This window comes from Chelonoidis abingdonii, chromosome 3 (genome assembly GCF_003597395.2).
Source record: "Chelonoidis abingdonii isolate Lonesome George chromosome 3, CheloAbing_2.0, whole genome shotgun sequence".
Classification (NCBI taxonomy): Eukaryota; Metazoa; Chordata; order Testudines; family Testudinidae; genus Chelonoidis; species Chelonoidis abingdonii.
In genome coordinates this window covers 37,784,527-37,805,575 of record NC_133771.1, presented here as the reverse complement: position 1 = coordinate 37,805,575, position 21,049 = coordinate 37,784,527, and the positions used below count along the sequence as shown (strand labels likewise).

Sequence of the window (21,049 nt, the reverse complement as noted above, 5' to 3'; positions counted from 1 at the left end):
CCTTTGCTGTGCTTATGTGGAACATACACAGAAACCAGGATTCTTGGAGGCCTGATAGAAAGATGAGCAACTACATTCAGAGGCTCCAGAAGTCAGGACTGCCTAACCTACTTTACCAATCTGACAAACCTGAGGAAAGCTCCCCTCATTGGGAGTAGGCTCTGAGCAAGATTTAGCCCTTTCAGTTGAAACTTTAATCCCACTAGGACTGCTTGTGTGTATTCTTCTGTATAAAGTGATTCACTTTGCAGAGTCCAGCCCTTTGTTTTCTACTGAAACTGCCCCTTTCTCTATCAAATTTTAGTAGTGAGCATGTGTGTGCAGAAAACCCTGTATGAGCTGGTTATTTCCTCAACGCTCTGTATGGGCATGATGGCATGCACTGCAGTGTTGCTCAGACTATAGGTGATTTAATACATTACTGTGTCATCTCTAGAGACTTGGGCCAGATCCAGTTTATCAGAAAAGTGTAAATGAGTGTGGAGACCTAGCTCTAAGTCCTTGGCTTTCCCTACATCACAAAATCACTGTCAGTCTCTGCTCAGGAGTGGCCTACAAGTAGCAGAGCAGGAGTCTGGCATGGCAGGGAGGTGCATGAGTGGTGTTTGAGAGGAAATTTGCACAGCTTCCACCTGTAACATGCCTGAGTCTAACCACTACTAATCATTCCCAAAATTATGACCACTAAAATGTACCTGCCTTCAAAATAAAACTGAGCAGTAGTGAATATCTGAGTACAGCAAGCCATTATGATTTATACATACATTTCACACAGTAGAAGGATTTGATTTTTAATCTCTAAAGAAATTCTGACGTCTAAAATGTCCATTAGTAAATGAAAGATGAATTCATTATAAAGAGAGACAAGCATTTGTTCCTTCTACAACTGTTAACCCCAGTATTGTGGAAGAGCAAGGCAAGAGTAGTTTGTTTAATAAGGGGCCCTTACAAAATGCTGCCTGTTTAAAGCTCATGTTAAGAACATGGTTTCTCTTTTGCGGCTCTTTCTCTTACGTTTCCAATGCCCCTTGTCCTCATGCACATGTCACTGCAACACCTGTGCTCCTGACAGGGGAAACATTGAAGAGCTTTGTCTGAAGCAGAAGCCTAAACTCTCCTTGTGTGGGCTGGAGTACAGGGATCATCCTTTCCCTGGTGTAATGTGACCTAACCGCTGTCCTGAAATCCTCCCCAGCCCCAGGATGCTGAAGCATAAAGTGTTGTTCAGAGAGTGAACACCCTGATTCTGCTGATCAGTCTGGCTCCCACTCCACAGTAAGTGCTGATATGGTAGCAACCATATAAGCTCTAAGGACTGAATTCTGCCCTTAGTTACACCCATGCCATCTCAATAAACCTTATGACTTTCTGCAGGGCAGAAACAGGACAGAATAGATTTAACTTTACAGTATTACTTTTGCTTGTGCTACATACCGTAACTTATAGGCGGGGGTTAAATGTCACTGATATATAAAAGAAACACCATCACACATGGGCAAAAGAAGTTACTGAAAAAGCAAAAACAGCTTAAGTAAAATATGTGGATAATTGATAATGGCAAACATTTCCCCAGGATACCTAAACAGAGGATGAGAGCTGAAATTCTTTGAAGTCAATTGGAGTCTCTCCAAGGTCTTCGGTGGGCTTTAGGTCAGGCCCAAAATGTTTATCAGGAAGCATAGAGGAGGAAATTCATTTGGCAAATGAATGCCTCTCTTAGCCACCCAACCAGGGAGAAGGTAGATAGAGGGGAGGAAAGAGAGGAAAACAAGCGGGGGAAAATCCACTATTTTGTGTTATATCAGAACACAGGAGCTTACACTCAAGGTATTTATTATTATTAATAGCTGTGACTCTTGTCTATCATCAAAGATCTCAAAGCACTTAGAAAAAACTTAATTAAGCCACACAACACTCTCTGTGCTAAGCATTATTCTTACAACTTTTATAGATTGAACCAGGTGCTCTACACCTCAGTTTCCTAAAGTCCGTTGAAGTCAATTGACTTTAATGGACTTTTGAATCAGACCAAAGATAGGCTCTCTGGACAGTGGCAGATCTAGAAACACCCCAGCCCAGTGGTCTTGACCCCGTGTTTATTTGTTTTCACCATAAAACCACATCCTCACCTGAACATGAAAATTCACAGAAGTATTTACAACATAACAAGCACATAAGAGTGTTTCCTTTTCAGAAGGTAATAACTAAACTGGTCTGAAAAACTCTGAGAACTTGAGACTCAGAGGGTAAAATGCTGGCCCTATTGGAATCAATGACAAAACTCCCCTGGGACCAGAATTTCCTCCAGAGTTTATTTGCCTTGGTCATGGTTACTGTATACTTACACAGGAAGCAACACTTATGCTATTGTTGTGATACAGATTTGTATTAAATATTCAAATAATAAAAGGAAAGGGAAGAAAAAAACCCAACAATGTGGCCCGCAAAACCACAGAAAGGCGATTTTAAAACATTTGAAAAGCTTTCAGCTCTTCCTCTTCACCCTCTCCCTAAATAAATCCTGCCTTATCTTCCTGCACTCTACTCCCTTCCCTCCCCAGAGATCAGCATTGCTCTTTTCTCATAAAAATGTACACGTGCTGCAGTGTTCAGTCTAAGCGGAAAGAAAAGAAAGAAAGCAACATAGATGATTTTATTTATGTTGTGTTCCAAAAGTGAATTGGGAGAGAGAGCTTGGGACCTTCCTAGTGTAAGCAAACAGAAGTAAAGGTGTATAACCATTATTGTGTCAGCAATAGCCTTACTAGGTGGTAAGGAGTGACGTTGATTCAAAGGAGGGTGGAAGGGTTAATTTTCCACCTTTTCAATGATTTGACAGATATTTTCTTTGGGTTTATTTTTCCTTCTGTGACACATGCATTTTATGTTTTTCGGCTGTATCTAGAGGGAATGAGATGCAGAGGTGGGGGTTTCTGATTGGCACACTGGTTAAGAATTCTGATTAAATTAGCCAATCACAACAGCGGATTTATAGTAGCCAATAAAATACAGAGATTTGCCAATTCATGGTACAGAAATTGTGAAGTATTTGTAATGTAATGTAAATACAGGTTCCTGTACTCTGGGCTGCCTGCACTATCAGAGTACAGATTCCCATCTGCTGCATGATTATTAAGCAATAGTTGTACTGTGATAATTCAAATCAGACTCTCAGAACCAATCAATATGCAGAGAATTGCATAACTGGAAAAAGCACTACAGTTATGCACTGTTAACATATACAGCATTATTGCACTCTGATTGGCTCATACAGTTCGATTCCAGCACATTTTTTTACAGGATTCTGTAGTGTGAACACAACAAGCTCCTCCAAGGAAGTCTTTGGCCACGTCTACACTACGGGATAATATCGAATTAGCTAAAATCGGTTTTATAAAACTGATATTATAAATTCGATGTCATGCGGCCACACTAGGCACAGTAATTCGGCGTTGTGCGTCCATGGTCAAAGGCTAACGTTGATTTCGAAGCGTTGAAATTGTGGGTAGCTCTTCCGTAGCTACCCCACAGTCACGCAGTCTCCCCCGCCCCTTTTAATTCTGGTTGAATCATTATTGTCGCGGTGGTTTCTGGATAAATGTCATCAAGTCATTCCTTCTTCCGGGAAAAACATCAGCTGACAATCCTTTTGCCGCCGTTTTTCCCCTGGATTGCCCTGGCAGACGCCATAGCACGGCACCATGAGAGCCGTTCAAGGCCTTTTTTTTGGTTTTCCGATACCGCGGTATGCTCCGATGCCACGGACAGAGAGGCGATACTTCCAGCGGAGAGCCAGCAGTACTCACTTTGCCTTTTCCATGATAGCAGAGATAGTTTACCCAGTCGTTCTGCCACCGTCCTACTGGCGGAGTAAAAACCCACGCAATGAATGACAGTTATCTCTCCTCCTCTGTACTGTCTGCTGTATCCGAGTGCCCCTGGCTTGAAATCGGCCAGGGGTGCAATGCAAAACAAAATTGGGATTGACTCCCGAGTCAATCCTCCCTTATGGTTTCTCTCAAAATAGAGTAGTCTGCCTAGAATAAGGGGCAGTGTATTAGAGGACAGTGTATCAGAGAGCATCAGCGCCTTCGTGTCAGTATTCACGGGGAGTGCCCTTGCAACAACCCCACCCGTGCTTACCCTTCTCCCCCAACCTTCCCTGGGCTACCATGCAGTGTCCTGCAGCAATTTGTGTCATGAAGTATAAAGAGGCAGGAATAAGAAACACTGATTAGTGACATAAAATGAGGGGGAGGCGCCTCCGGCGCGATAATAGCTAGAGAATGCAGGCAGGACATTAAGACGGTGTGGGGGAGAGGAGGCAACAGCAATATGCTGTCTGGCCATGAGAGTTCCAGGGCAGTACAGAATTTTTTCTTTACAAAAGGAAAGGGAGGGGGCGATTGAAGCTCAGCCCCCGTTGCTATGGATGAGACGGTTACTTAGCCGTTCTTCTATCTACTGGGGGTGACCAGGAATCATTCCTGTTCTTGACCCAGGCGCCCCATATTCCGTTTAAAAAGCATTGAGCACTCAGGGGTTCATGAGGAAGTTACAGTCTATTGCACCATCTACCACCGGGAGGGGGGAGAAGCCGGATACTGGCTCTTCACTGCTTTTGCAGCATCGCGTCTACCAGCAGCATTCGTACACAATAGGGTGACATTGAAAGCAGTCGAAATGATTTCTTTCCCTTTACTTCACGTGGTGGTGGGGGGGAAAGAACTAGGACTATTCCCGGAACCACGCCAGACACTGTGTTTTGAACCTACAGACATTGGGACTCAGCCCAAAATGCAAATATCTTTCAGAGACTGCTGTGGACTGTGGGTTAGCTGGAGTCCTCAGTAACCCCTCGCCATCCCTCCATAAGCGCATCTATTGATTCTTTTGCTTTCCTTAACAGCTTGTCATGCCACTGTGTAGTTCCTGGGGAGAATTTTTTTGCAAACGCTGTGGCAATTTGCGTCTCTGTAACGGAGCTCATCATACAACAAAGTTGTCTTCCCCATAAAGCGATCGATCAGTATTTTCCTGTACGGTCCAGCTAGGAGCTCTTTTTGGATTGTGGGACTGCATTGCCACCGTGGCTGATACAAGCTCCACGCTAGGCAAACAGGAATGTAATTCAAAAAGTCACGGGTCCTTTTCCAGTTTTACCTGCCTGCTCATCCGAGTTCAGATTGCTGTTTCCAGAGCGGCCAGTGGTGCACTGTGGGATACCGCCCGGAGGCCAATAACATCGATTTCCGTCCACACTAACCGTAATCCGATATGGTAATACCGATTTCAGTGCTACTCCTCTCGTTGGGGAGGAGTACAGAAACCGATTTAAAGAGCCCTTTATATCGATGTAAAGGGCCTCGTAGTGTGGACGGGTACAGCGTTAAATCGATTTAACGCTCTTTAAATCGATTTAAACACATAGTGTAGACCAGGCCTTTGTCTCTAGTATACTGCTAGAGTACCAATGTAAACAGGCACCTTTGTTGGCTGCAAATGTGAAGCTACAGAATCTGCCACATGATTTACCATTTGTTTTAACTGCCACAGAAATTCTCCTTCTGTTGCAGAAATCTTTGGTGCTTTCAGATTTACAACAATTTCAACTGCCCTTGTGTTCCATATCTCTCCACCAATTCTACTGCTTATGTTTCTTTCCCATTAATCTAAATAATAAGGGCCCAGTCCCGCAAACACTCTCTAATGGGTGTAGACTTACTACATAAGTTGTTTCAATTGAAAGTTCACCATTGGGAAGGGTAACCAGATAGCAAGTGTAAAAAATTGGGACACTTATTCTAGGAGGTGAGGGGTATAGTTGAGTATATAGGACAAAGCACATAATATCAGGACATCTGGTCACCCGACAATTGAGATGTGACAAAACTGTAAACACCAGACACAGAATCCCCCTTCTCACAGCCTATACCCTACCTGCTGCTGCAGTCAGAGTGGAACCCTGCTGGAAGCACATCACTGCAGAGTTACTGTCCCAGAAACTGAGCCTCTTTTTTATTTTAAATGCATACAAGACCAAGTCCAGCAAAGCATTTAAGTATGTGCGTAACTTTAAACACATTCATAGTTCACCCCGCAAGTAGTGAACTATAAGAAATGGGCATATGCTAAAATGCTACTGTTTTTGTTACCCTGTCCTCCCCCCCACTCCCCACACACACACACCTCTATCCACTTGTTTATCTCATCATATCTTGTCTTTTATATTATAAACTCTTTGAGATAGAGACTGTCATTTGCTATATATATATATTTTCACAAGGCCAAGCTCAATGGGACTCTGACTTGACTGATGTCTCTAAGCTCTGCCACAATATAAATCTTAAAATAATAAGTAAGCCCCAATGACTTCAAATGAGCTTTGAGGAAGGAATTAATCTGAAAGTTGACTTCAGTGGGACCACTAACAGGGTAAAAACTACGAATGTGCTTTAGGTTTTGCTGGTTGGGACCTTAGCTATTACCTTTAACTAGACTTGGAAGATTTCCGTTTTTATTGGTAAATGTTGGTAGACAACGATTTCACTGAACACACACAAACTGACCAAATATATATATTTCCATCAATAATAAAATCTACAGATAAGCAAAGAAAAATGCTGCTTGAGAATTTATTGATTTAAGGATATTTACTTTGTGTATTTTTACGTGCAATGTTGACAATTTGTGTTTTAACAGTTATAAAGTTTTAACTTTTTGAATCTCAACTACTGTCATTAAATAGTCATTGCCTTTCCCCTCCCATAATTTCCCACAACTAAGAAAATTTAAAATCAAGATAAAAAAAGCTTTAAAATAATATTATCTGTCCAAATTATAAAACAATAAAAATCAAATTTTGCCAAGCCTGCCTTTAAATTTTCAGTGGAAGTGTCTTTGTTGTATAAATTTTGTATTTAGTTTGGCTTGAATTTGATTTGTAGCCTTGTAACAATATTTTATTTCTCCAAAACTTTCCTTGGTTTTTAAGAATATTCACATTTCTAGGAGGTTGTCCCATACCGTGGCTTAGATTTTTCCTTTCCTGCATGCGTGTCCCCATTTTCCTTTTCAAAATCATCCCATCCCCTCCAGGAATTTTCCTGAGCATTAAGATTTTTTTTATTTCAAATTATTTTTACTAGTCCATATGAACAACCAAATAACCACATGTTCCTTCCAGTGGTGTTTTCTCCTGCCTGTGCTCAAATCTGATGTATGGGGTGCAAAAAGCCAAAATTTGCACTTCATATCCCAAGCATGATCACATAATAGTAGCTTTTTGCAGCCTATAAAAGTCCAGTGGCATATTCCTACACTTTTATTTCAATGAATATATTTATTTATGTTTGTAAACATACAATCAACCAATGCTGCTGTAGAATTCTCAGTTTGCCATGGAGTATAGCGCTCATGCACAGCAGAAATCAAAAGAGTATTACCACAGATACCAAGTCCAATGTGCTGCAGAGTAGGCAGGGCCCAGAGCATAAAACATGCTGTATAACAGGCTGGACTGGTTTTTGGAAGAGCTCATATTCAGTAATTCCAAACACAGATAAACTTGCCCACTTGTGTGCAAAGCACATGGTAAGTACTAGCACCTCGCCTACCAGCACTTAAAGCTGCTTTAACTGACATTCTGGACAATGGACCTGCTTCTCCTCTCATGGGCTTCAGTGTGAATCACGATTAAGGCCATTGGTTTCAGCAGAGTTACACCAGGGTGTAAAACAAAGATGAGAAGCTATTGGACCCAGATAGCCTGAGCTGGTTTAGACTATGTCTTCCCTGACCCAAAGGTCGGTGAGTTGTTGGGGTTCTCTCATAGCTCGCTTCTCTTCTCTTTTTTTTTTTTTTTTGGTTAGAAAAAAAACCCAAGCAAGATAACTAAGCATGACCCAGTACTTACTAGTAAATACCAGACATGAAGACGAAGGTGCAATGTAGTGTTTACCATAGGTCCACTAGCAACTCACACGCACAAATTAGATGGCCAGGCAGATACACACCACCACGGCATATGCCCATCTCCTGTGGTGATCAGCTTGTGGTAACACTACGGTGAACAGCTTGAGACATTGCAATAAAACCCACTGCCTGGCCATGACTAAATCCTGACGTCCGCAGGCTCAGAAATGACTTCGATTGCTGGGGCAACAAATGCAGGCCACGACTGCCTAGGCTCCGCTGAGCCAAGGCTCTGAAACGCCTATGAGGTGGCAGGATCTCAGAACTCAGATCCAGCACAAACCCTAATGTCACCCCTCCAGTTTTAGCCTTGCAGCCACAGCACCCCATTCCCACACAGAATCAGGTGACCTGGTTCGGAGACTTGGGTGCCACAGGTTTTTTATTTACCCTAAAATCATTGTCTCCACTAGTTTTATCAAGCAAAGAGTACGATCCTACCGGACTACGGGCAAGTATTTCCGATCTAATGACAATAAACCCTGTTTTAACTAAACACCAGTATAATTGTATAAAGTCGAGTGCACGTGGCCACACAAGCTACATTAAGCGGCGGTGTGCGTCCATGGTCTAAGGCGTAGCATCGATTTCCGGAGCGTTGCACTGTGGGGTAGCTATTCCCTAGCTATCTCAATCCACGCCTCCCAGCAGTTTTCCCCCCACCACACCCTCACCTCAGCTCTTAGAATTCTGGCCATGATGAGCCCAGATGGCTGAGGGTGTGGCCAAAACCCATCATTGCTTCGCGGTTGGTTTCTGGGTTAGGAAGCTGTACAGTCATTGCCTTCCCAAGGGGGATCGGGGAAAGCAACGGCAGACAAAGCATTGCCACTCGCTTTTTGCCCTGGATGCCAAGGGGGAGGGGGGGGAGGGGGGGGGGGGGGGGGGGAGGGGGGGGGGGAGAAATGAAAGCAGAACGCACCATAAGAAGCACAGCAAACCATGGAGCCCATGGTAGGCAATTTTTTTTTGTTTTTTTTTTTACAGTCAACGTATGTGTTAGCTGATGCCAGGCGGAAGAGGCGATACTCTATAGCGCTACACAGCAAGCATTCATTGCTTTGCAGATAAGCAGAGACCGGTTATCAGTTGTTCTGTTACTGGCTGCGGTCCCCCCTCACCTCCCCCCCCTCCCGGCCGCCCCCCGCGTATAATGCAATGAGGATGTGGTCTTCTGTCCTCGTACTGTCTGCTGCTATCCCAATGGAGCTCACCTGGCTAGATGCGGCCAGGGTTGCAAAGCAAAACTGGAAGGACTGCCCGAAGTCAATCCGCTCGTATGGTTTCCTAAAAATAGGGAAGTCCATCCTGCAGAAATATAGGGGAATAGTTGGGTGATTCTTTGATGAACATGTATCAGAGAGCAAACAGAACTGCTCCAGTAAAGATCCTGCAGAAATGATGAGTCACATACGCGCAACCGGGGAGGCCGCCGCAACAACCCCACCCATTGCTTCCCTCACCACACCACCTTCCTGGGCTAACTGTGGCAGTGTCCCCCCCATGTTTGGTCAGAAGTAATAAAAAGAACGCAGGAAGCACATCTGTAGAACACGGCTGAGTTGTAGAGAGACAAAATGAGGGGCCGAAGCTGCCAAAGCCCCTGGCACGGGCCCGGCACAAGTCCACGGGAGCTTTCTTTACACAGAAAAGGAGAGGGGGCTGAGATGGAAGCTCGCAGCCCCAGTTGCTATGATGAAGACGGTTACCCGAGCCGTTCTGTAGCCATCTACTGGAATGACGCCAGGAGGAGTCATGCCAGTGGACCCCCAGGCGCCCTATGGCCAGCTCACCTTGAAGCCTAGCCAGGAGCACGGCACGGGTTGAAACAAGAGCGGGTTACCAGTCTACCTGCAGCCCCGTCTGCCCACAACCTGGGACGGGAGAGGATGGATACTGCGCTTCTGCTGCCTGCATCGAGTCTAACCAGCAAAGCATTTTGGTCAGATAGACATAAGGGGTGACATTGAGAGAAGTCAAGAACGAACTTGCTCTCCCGTTTCTTTCATGCGTGGGGGGAGGGGGAGTAAATTGACGAGCATTCCTGACCACGCCGACAATGCTTTGAGAACTAACAGGCATTGGACAGACAGCCAAGAATCAATACTTTCGAGACTGCTGTGGACTGTAGGAATAAGCTGGGAGTCCCTCAGTAGCCGATTCCCGGCTCCCTCCCTCGGCGGGGGAGTCATCCAATTGATATCTCTGGCTTCCCGTTACGCGTCACGGCAGGCCACTGGTGTGCCGTGGAGATTTTTTGGCAATGGTCGCGTATCTACTGTAACGGGAGCTTTCTGAGGAAAACGAAGGATTTATTTCGCCATAAAAAAGCAGCAAGGTCAGAATGCAATATCTCACCGACGGTCACAGGCTGGATTACCCCTTTTGGATTTGGGACGCACTTGCCCTGAACTGCACCGCGCCATGCAGCAGCCTCAGCATCCTCATTGCAGCTTGATCAGGAGCTCCAGCTGGGCTGTTCAAGTCAGACATGGAAAAGTTAACGAGCCATTTTCGAAAACCATATTTTTGTCAAACTATGGGCGAGCTTTTTCCTGGTAGATCCTGCCAACGATAAATGCAGAGAATAGCTACCAAACAGAGATAATGTCATACCCAAACAACGCACAATCCTCGATGGCAGATTGCTAGTCCAGCACGGAATGTTGAGTCCAATAAACAGCGAGTGGTAGCAACACATCGCCACACTGACAGTGGAGATTAGGACTGCGATGGAGAAGCCGCATCAAAGTAGCTTGGCTGAGGGAGTGAGAGCCCTCGGTGCTACCCGTGGTGTGGATAAATACGAGCATTGAAAAAAAAGAGGGCACTGGAACCCCTCGACACCGCAAAGGACTCGCGACTGTCTTTTATTCATCTCTCTCCCGTGGCGAGAAAGGCCAAGACCAGTCCGATTTGGCGCCTACGCGAACCCTAATTCTCACGATATGTAAGACCTTGAGCTCAGTGCTACTCCTCTCGTTGGGGAGGAGTACAGAAACCGATTTAAAGAGCCCTTTATATCGATGTAAAGGGCCTCGTAGTGTGGACGGGTACAGCGTTAAATCGGTTTAACGCTGCTAAAAGCGGTTTAAACGTGTAGTGTAGACCAAGCCTAGGACAGCTAACACCACACCCCTTTTTGTCAGTGAAGATGTAGCTTTAGAATGCTAGTAGGGGGAAAGGGATTTATTTATTTCTTCCCAATATTGCCCAGAACAATTTCATTTTGACTCAGAATGCAAGATAGATGCCATAGGGTGTTAAGTGAAAAATAATTTCAAAAACTTTAAGTGTGCAAAGAAAGTCAATAAACTACTAAATGAAGTTTAATCTAAGAGTATTTTATAATTGGAAAGTTGTTTGAAGGGCTGCTTTGGGGATTGTGTGAAAGAGGCTTTATCTTTTTAAGGAGGTTCCAAGTTTAGTTTCCAAAACATAAAATCTCTTAAATAGAACCCCAAACCTGTTTTTCCTCCCCTTTTATTTGGTCTTGAGATATAATATCATATATCTCTATTTTACCTTCATACCCAGCCTTCTGCCAGAGTACAATATTGTTCCGCAAGAGTTGATAAGCCACACAGTGAAATTCTCCTCTCAGTAACACCAGTGTACATCCAGAGAAACCCCACTGATATCAGTGGGGATGCTCTGGGTTTACATTGGTGTTACAGGGAAAGGAATTTGGCCCTTAATCTTCTCTAGCTGTGACTAAGTCAAGTATTGTGTCTCTCTACAGTGCAATGAACCTACCTGTACACATCACACAGCAAATCAAGCAGCACCATACTGTTTACATTTTCTTTTTGTATTAGGCAGCTTTGTATAGTCCCTACAACTTGATTCTGTGAATTCTCAGCATCAACCAATAACAATACAAAGGAAAGTGGTAAGAAGGAGGACATGGTGTTTTGATAGTGAGGCACTGGAATTAACCTGCTTCCCCTGCTCTACAACAGGGTTGACTTATAACAAACTTGCACTCCTCTTAATACAAACAAACAAGATAGAACTGGGTTAGGGGTTATTTTTGTTTGTTTGGGGTTTTTTGCTCATTTTGTTCCATCCCTCTCTTGAATTCAAACTGTTTTTCATACTGCCTCATTATACTTTAACTTCTGTGATTCCATGAAAAGAGGTTAAGATGGAGGAGACAAATGAAGCCAACCAGAATATCTCCGTGCCAATGCAGGGTTGATTCCTACAATATTATTTTCAGTGCAGTAGATGTGAGATACCATAGAAAAGATTAATCTTTCCTCCCCAGATGATTTTTTGAAAAAAGAGAAAGGAGGCATGATAAAAAACATAACACTTCATATAGAGGGACCTGAGCTGTGTTTTACCTACGAATCTTTGCTCCTTTAGGGATAGTTTGAAGACCTACTGGAAAATTACCCATATTAGGACAAATTGAAGTCAGGGGAACTATGTCAGTTTATTACAGCTGAGGATCTGGTCCTAGGCCTTATACAGAGCTAGGGAACCTCCTGGAAAAATCAGTTTTGGTTTTGACATGTTTTGTCCAACCATCTTAGACAAGTCCAATGTACCCATCAGTAGACTCAAGTCAGGTTTTAACTCAGCTCTAATACAGTTTGGCCCTGTTGCCAATGATAAGCCAACCATTTTGTTAAAGAGTCACTCTACATGGTGCTTGAGGCTTTATTGGGAAAGTGCAGGGATTCTGACGTTTTAATTCTGGACCTTGGTACAGGAAACTTCTACTGAAACATTTGTGCTGGTTGTGTGAAGTGACACAACCCTTCTGATCACAACTTTTATCTTTCTGTATTTACCTTCTTACTCTTTGTGGAAAAAAATACCACCATCTTTTCAATTAATTCCTCTTCAAATTATTTTATTCCCTGGAGTTCTGCAAGCTCAAGTTGTGTTTCACCTTTTTAAAAGGTGATACCTGCACCACTATGAGTTTTGAATATCACCTAGCATTCCAGTGCCTGAAGTGTCTGCACTGTGTTGTCTATCTAATATAGGTCAGATCCTACAAAGTAATTCTTCCCATGCTGAATTTACACTTGCACAGAACTTCCATCATTACAATGGGACTATGTGTGGGTATCAGTGTCAATATGGGTGAGTCCCTTCGCAGGATTCCTCTGTTTGTACAGAGCTGAGCCCATGAAGATGCTCAAATTGATAATAGTAACATCGCAAATATAATTTCAGTGCAATATCACAAGATGCACTGACAGCAAAATCCTCATTGCTGCACAAAAACAAAAGAAGAAATAGTGACTAATTTGTTTCTCATAATTCCCCTACAATTAATTATACTGTTGGCCAAGAGAGCTCTCAAGGTATATCTATGCTACAAGCGCCTGAGCAGCACAGCTGCAGCACTGCAGTTACACCGCTGTAGTGTACACACTTACTACAGTGACAGAAAAGGTTTTCCATCCTTGTAATAAATCCACCCCCTCAAGAGGCAGCTAGATCAATGGAAGAAGCCATCCATTGAACTAGCAGTGTCTACGCCAGGGCTTAAATTGGCTTAACTTTGTCTCTGAATTTTTCACATCCCGAGCACCGTAGCTAGATCAACCTAAGCTTTAGGCATAGACCAGACCTCAGCGACACACGAGAATGAACTAGTATTCTCTTCTGATAATGTATTTTGCCACAAAAATATAGATGTGTTTGTTTGGGGTACGGGACTGTTATTAGGAAGCTTAACAACAGAGTAGATGCGTGGAATTTTGAGTCTGAGTCCAGTAGGTGAGTTTTATATTAAAGTGCTACTGCCTCTGTACTAGAAAGCCATAGTGTATTGGACATTGATTTCATTTCACTGCAATATCCAAAGCTACTCTCTTATCAATACCAAATCCCATACTGCTATCACATAGTAAATAAGCAATATGCATTTTCCTGCTTATTTTCTTTTTCTGAAATTGATCTTTGGTAGCTGATCATAAAAAATAGTTGCGTTGCAGGCTTAGGTCTTTGTGTTGGTTTCATTGGAACAACACCCTAATCAGGGCCCTTTATGCTAGGTACTGTATAAACTCATATAAAGAGACAGTTTCTGTCCCAAAACATGCATCATTGAATGACATACTAGCTAAATAATCTACCCCACCCAAAATATTGCATTACCTGTGTTGTCTAGGCAACTACACTATTGATCCCATCAGCATTTGTAATAGTCTCAAATCCTTACTCCAAAGTAAATGTTTGGTTTTGTCATGTTATTAAGGCATATGAGAGGGAAATGGAACACTCCTACCTATCATAACGTGCTTTAATAATCAAATTATCGCAAAGTACAAAAAGCTGCCAAGAAAACAGAGTAGGGGAAAGGTGAGTTAAGTAAGCCAATTGCAGCTGGCGTAGAACCTATCTTGGGCAAGTCCCTTAACCTCGCTGTGCTGTAGTTCTCACCTATGCAAAAAAGGGTAGAAACAATATAAACCACCCCAAAGGTATATTGTGAGTCTTAGTTAATGAATACATATTCATGCAGCACTTTGAAATCTTCAGATGAAAGACAAAAGAAATACAAAGCATTATATTATTTATGTTTTATCTAGTGCTTGTGATCTAGACTTCAGCAAAATTGCATGCCCCAGACAGCTACTGGTCTGTAAAGCAGCACTGACAGATATTCAGTTGCCCTCCACCCATTCCAGTTACATGAGGGCAAAGTGAGTATAAAGTGCTGTCCTTCTGGTTTAATATCATTCCATTCCCACTTTCCACTAGTGCAGATGACTATACAACGTACCTTGCAAGGAAGACTCAGGACTTCGGACTCAAAGAAAGCTAAGCAAATGGGAGAAATCATAAAGCAGGAAAAGAATGGTCTCAAACACCACTCTGCTCAGCAGGTTTTCTTGGTTCGTCAGGCAAACCTTAGTAAGAAGACTTATGCTAACACTTCTGATGCTATTTTGTTTCCAAGGCCAGTGCCCATGTGGTACTGCCAATCAGAAAACACATTCAGAAGAAAAGCGTTAGTGCTTGTCACCATCCTGAGAAATCAAGTCATGCTATTTAACACCACCAAGGGCAGCCTGTCCATATCTCCCTTCCTCCCCGCCGTTCCCTGCTGGCTGAAGAAACTGTTAAAAGAACAAGACTAGCTAGCAGCATGTGTTAGAAATTCTCTTGGTAGCAGCACTTGCAGACCTCTTCCAGTGCCACCATCAATTTCCAGAATATATCCTGGGTCCTGCATCAAAAAGGACATGCTGAAATAGGATACCGTGGCCTAAAAAAGGGACAGAAAGGAAGAAAATCAGGATCAAACAAAAGAAGTGTGCTGACAGCCCATGTGCAAAGCCATTTGTAATGGAAAAGCAGTTCTAATCATGTCAATGGATCATCTGCACACAGTTTAAGAGCACTTTGAGGCCTTGGGAGAGAGAGATTGGTAGTACCGGTTAACGAGCTAGCAAGATAATATCCTAACCATAATCAGGAAATCATGAAGTCTTCAATAGCTATCACTTATTAAATGTTTAATAAGGACAAAAAGTTACTTGCTGGTATTAAAAGCTGATTTATTGATACAAGTACACTAACCCTTTCAATAGACCACTGTTTTGATCATTAGTGGTTCAGTCTATTTGTAAACAGGTGCAATATCATGCCTCTGGAGAGGACAGGAGAACATTTCTTGGCTAGCATTATGGGTGTTGAGATCTCACGGGGAAAGATTGTTTTTTAACTTACTAAAACCATGATAATGATTTATCAGAAAAACAATATTCAGTAATGAAACTTCAAATTCAATGTTAGAATTCATATTTTTGGGCAAACTAACAAACCGGTGAAAGCACCTGATTCTTAACAATGTAATTGATAAACCACAGGTAAAGTATGTTTCAGAATTCTATTGTACACATTTTTAATGTAACAAGTTTAAACAGTGGAGGATTGTACTTTTGCTACCACTAACGTTAATGACAAAACTCGTATTTATTTTAATAGGAGCTGGATTGGGACCTTAATCCTGTTAAAATGGCTATGTAGCTAGAAGTGTCTCCTTATTCTAAGGTTTATGTCCGGCAAACTCCTCCTGGATCAGTTACTACTGATCCTTTCTGATATTCAAAATGGCAAGTAACCATTAAATAGTCAGTTTTAGCCCCTGGCAGGGTTGGACAGAATATAATAGCTATAACAAAAAAAAAAAAAAAAGTGTATCAAAAAGTTCCTCTCTCAGTGGTTTTAATGCTTAAATTGATAATTCCATATTTCCAAAAGTAAATTGAGTTGATTTGGCTCTCCCTGGGTAACATAATCTAAATACTCTGATATACAGGGAAGTGTTCTTGCATTTGCTTTCTTGTTGTATATTGTTTTAACTTTCACACGGACCAGCACAAACAGCATTCTACTGGCCTACTAGGGCTAACATGGTGGCAATGCTGGCTTATGTCACAAACAAAGGTCATAGAATGAGTAGTGATGAGCCAAGCCTTTCTGTCTGCACACACACCAGTCCAAGAGGGCTCTCTGTCAATCAGGCATATTGCTGTATAACCAAAGCACACCAAAAATTCGACATTGAACACCATAATATCCAATAGCTTCCACAAACATGTCAAGAGTTCCTAACAATGCTCATACAACATACCCTTTGTCTGTGCTTATCAATATGGTTTCTAAAATATGTTTAAGGTATTTTACTTAATTACATTCCTTGTGAAACCTACACAAGTTCTCCCCAAAGCAGTTTCAGTATCATGACCGCTCTCTGTAGGTGTACTTATTCCCTGCCATCAGTGTTGTGCCCAGCCTTGCAGCACATACAGCTTCACATCCAAACTTGGGCCTCTTACTCCTTGAGACAATGGAGGAATAATTCAGCATCCCTGAAACTATCTTCTGACACCACCTATTTAGCAGCCAAACTAGCATAAGCTACTCTTAAATTCAGAACATTAAGACATATGATTAGCTAATCATTCTGGGGAAGGAGATAAAAATTAAAAGGGATGAGCCAATGGCAGTCAGCAGCACAAGAGGGCAGGGGAAACCCTTTAAAAGGTATTCCCTGATCCTTAAGCGTGAGTCTCTGCTGCAGCACAAAGGAATCCCAGAGCATTTGCTGTGAGTGAAAGAGATCACTCTCCATAGCTTATCCAAACAACAAATCTGAGATATCTTTTCTTATTTTATTGTGGGGGTTTTGTTTCGGGGGGGGGGGTGTTTCTGTTTGTTTTTTTGTTTTGGACTGAGCAAATGTTCATGAAGTGACAAAGACGGACAGGGTTAAATGCTGTAACATAGCACTTATTCACACCACATTAGGCAGAAGAACACTAAAATTAGGCATAACATTTTATTCCCTTGGTAATATACTCCTGTCCTGATGAGAGAGAACAGGAGAAGAGGGAATTTCCCTTGGAAAAATAAAGAAAGCCATTCACAGATTATATAAAAACTGGCCCTCTTTCAAGTAAATATTCCCATTCTCCCAGTCTTTGTGAAATGTGTGATGATTTGTATAACTATTCCTGTAGCAGAGACCAATGAAAACATGGGCCATTCATTGATTAGTCTGAAGGATCATCTGAATTACTGTATCTATAGTATTTGCCTATACATTCTGCCCTTAAAAAGCCTAATTATCCACAACACACAGGAGGCTATAGTACATTATTAGGTCTTAAATGTAAAAGGCTAAATTCATCATTGGTGTCATACCACACAGATGTATTTGGCCCAAAGTCTTACTGTATATATAAGGGCCTGATCCAAAATTCATTGAAGTCAACGTGTCTTTCTTTTGATTTAATTTGAGTGAGAACAAAAGAACAGCCTTCTCAGACCCTACCAAGCAAGTAATTAAAAAAAAAAAAAAAAAAAAAAAATCCACAGCCTTACCCTGATTCTCCCCACCACTGCAACTGGTGATGAGCAACACTTTCCATAGATCCAGACTCTGAAACAGCTGGAGTGTTGCCAAATGAACATGCATACATAGTATACCATGCCCTTTTTAATCAACTTCCTAATTAAAAAATGCCTTGCTGGCATGAAGTATGAGAAATGTAGGCTTCAAATAATTCACAAAATAATAGCCCCTTTTCCCCCCCGCAACCCAGGGTAGGTTGAAAATCTGTGATCTTACAGATGTTTATATCTCTGCACTAGGCAAACTCATAATCAATTTCCTTATGCCTGACCCTCAAAATGTATTAAATTTATCCTGAAGGAAACTGGTTTCAGAAACCAATTGCCCAGATGCATTAGACAGGTGGGAGTTTCAGTGAACCAAAGGGTCTACTGGCAGATGCAACATTGATTTCTGAATGTTCACAATCTACCAGACAGCTCCATAGCAGACTTGATTTGATGGCTCTCTATGGGGTGCCCTGCAGCCTTGATTACTTCCACAACCAGGTTGGCTAGGACTATTATGTGGCAACTGTGCTCTGTGTTTCAGCTTCACTGTAAATGTATCTCTACAACAAATCTGATCTGAGGTCTGATCAGACTTAAAACCCAAACTTACAACTATGCTTACTGCTTTCATAACCCACTGTCTGAGCCCATTTAAGGTTTCCCTCCCCCTTAAGTTCTTTGTCATTAAAATTTGCTGCTCTCACTGCAAGTAAGATGGTCATGATGGTTCTCATCAAAGCAAGATGATGTAGAAATTCTATAGGGAAAAAATCTCTCTCAGCATACCAAATATATTTGCTTTGCTCATGACCTATTGACCTAAGGCATGCTTTATTTAGAGAACAGTCCAACACATGGGCTGAATGCGATTCACTTCATGAAAATCTAGGTGCACTTCTATAGATATTTAAACCACCTTTATTAGTATCATTAGGCCTTCTCATCACTTCTGGGGGGAGGGGAGTCAGCAAGTAATTTATAGCCTTGAAGTTTTCTTGCATTATACTATCAAGAGCTTCACAATTGCATTCATAGTTGACCTATGTGATGCAAACATTAATCTAGTTCAGACCAATTAAAATTACATGCAACATTTCCACAATAATATTCAGTGGTACAAAAATTCTGAAAAATTATTCTGCCACCAGTGAGACAACTACAGTACTCAAGAGTTCATCAGGAAATAGGTTCTGACATAGGAAATCTTCATTTTTAAAATGTGCATTATTATGTATTTTAAAAAATAATGTACATGCAGATTACTCATGGAAATGCTGATGGAACTATAACAATTCTGTATTTTCATTGCCTTAGTGTATAGCAAGATTGCTACACAGAAACAAAAGAGTATTCAGAAGAATGCTTTTCCACCATTCATGTAGCAAAGTTTCAACACCTGAATCAATATTTTAGCTAATAATATTTGCGTTTGATTAAAATAGTTCCTTTTTATATACTCAGCTCTCCACCATTAAAATGAAATGAAACCAAAAGTAAAGGGGAAAAAAAATAAAACTAGTCACCTATAAATCCAGAGAAATAATAAACCAATAAATATATTTTAAGTCTCTGTTCCTCTTTTATTTATCTTTGTATCCGTACAATAGTTTGATTCTACAATTCATAAAAGGTGCAGTAATGCAGAGAAGAAGAAAGTCATGCTATGAACTAAAAACTATTGTGATGCAATTTGGGCCCCTTTAAAAATGCAGGAATATGCCTGAGTAGTACAGTCTAAGACAAAGAAACCACTGCAGATGAAAATACTAAACCACATTATTCTCCTTGTGTTGCCAGTTCATGCTGACAGATTGAAATGCAAATAATTTAGTATTTCATCATCCATAAAGTATAGTGTAAATTAATCATAAAATCAATTCACAATTTTAAATTAGCTTAAAATGTATTGAATTTTGGATCTGCCAGTTGTAACTTATTTCTTTCCTTCATTTCAGCTGATAAATGAATATAATGAAAAAAGCCAGCATTAGAGACAAACATGATTTTTTCCCAATTAGATTCCATTTCACTGTACGTAGTTTTACTTTACTTTGTTTTTCTAATGTTTAGAATTTTATTCTGCAATTCAGTGTAAGCTTATTTGTTTAAAATATATACAACTATATATACACACACTACTTGTCTTCACCCTAACAACCAAGTTTAAGCTAAGCATTCAACACTTGAACAAAAACTATGAAATGATCAAAAGCAGCTACACACTGCTTGTTAAGAGAAAATAGTTTATTCCAACATTTTTTGTTTGGAGTTTTTGGCATAGTGAAGACTTCTTCTGCTTGCGTAGTAGTTTATTTTCATAAAATACCAAACAAGTATGAAATGCCAAAAAGATAAAAAGCTATATTCCCTTTGCAAATATTCACTGTTGTTCTCCAAAGCAAAATAGTTAAAGATGACTCCTAAAAACACAAGCCTTTAAAATAAAAGCCAATCATTGTTTAACTGATCTGCAGTAGTCAGAAATCTATGTAAAGACAAATCAAGGATAGTCATTTCTATCTAACATTAACAGCAGTTCAAAAAATTAGGTCAGTTAAAATGAATATCTCCATTTTTAAGGAGATTAAGAACCATTAACATAGGATAAAACTGTTCCTAAATGGCTATACAGAGAAGGAAGCGAATCCAGCCAATTTTTAAAACATTCAATGTTGTAGTATATACAACATTAGAATTATGTAAGAAATCTATGACGATGGATGGTCTATTAGAAAATGAGGATTCTATTCATGTTCAGTGTTCTCTGGTAGAATTCTGAGTAATTAAAAGCTGTTTTTATTTATTTTCTTGGTTTTGTTTTCAGCCTGCTCTTCAGTAAAGAACCTCTCTCAGCAACACAGAAATCATGTTTTTTTTTCCCTCCCACTAGCAATATGCAGATCTATAACTTAAGTTTGGGTTTTAGAATCATTAGTGAGTTGGCTGGTAAATAAACTACAATCTTATTCCAACCAGGAAAATACATACCAGTTAGAATTAAATACTTCTAGCATTCACTAATGTTACTGGACGGACATTGTACTAGCAAACATTAAATATATTTAATAATGGACATTTGCAAATGCAAATTTCAGAAAACAATAATCACTAAGGGCTCGATCCTGCTCCCCTTGAAATAAATGGCAAAAACTCCCCACTGACTTCAGAGAGAGCATGATCTTGCCCTGAACAA

General features: G+C 41.2%; 1 protein-coding gene across 14 annotated transcripts in view; it reads right to left on the bottom strand.

The window, feature by feature from the left end:
• MYT1L (myelin transcription factor 1 like) overlaps positions 1-21,049 on the bottom strand; it is a 383,199-nt gene that overhangs the window by 347,352 nt on the left and 14,798 nt on the right. The gene's annotated exons all lie outside the window — the stretch shown is intronic.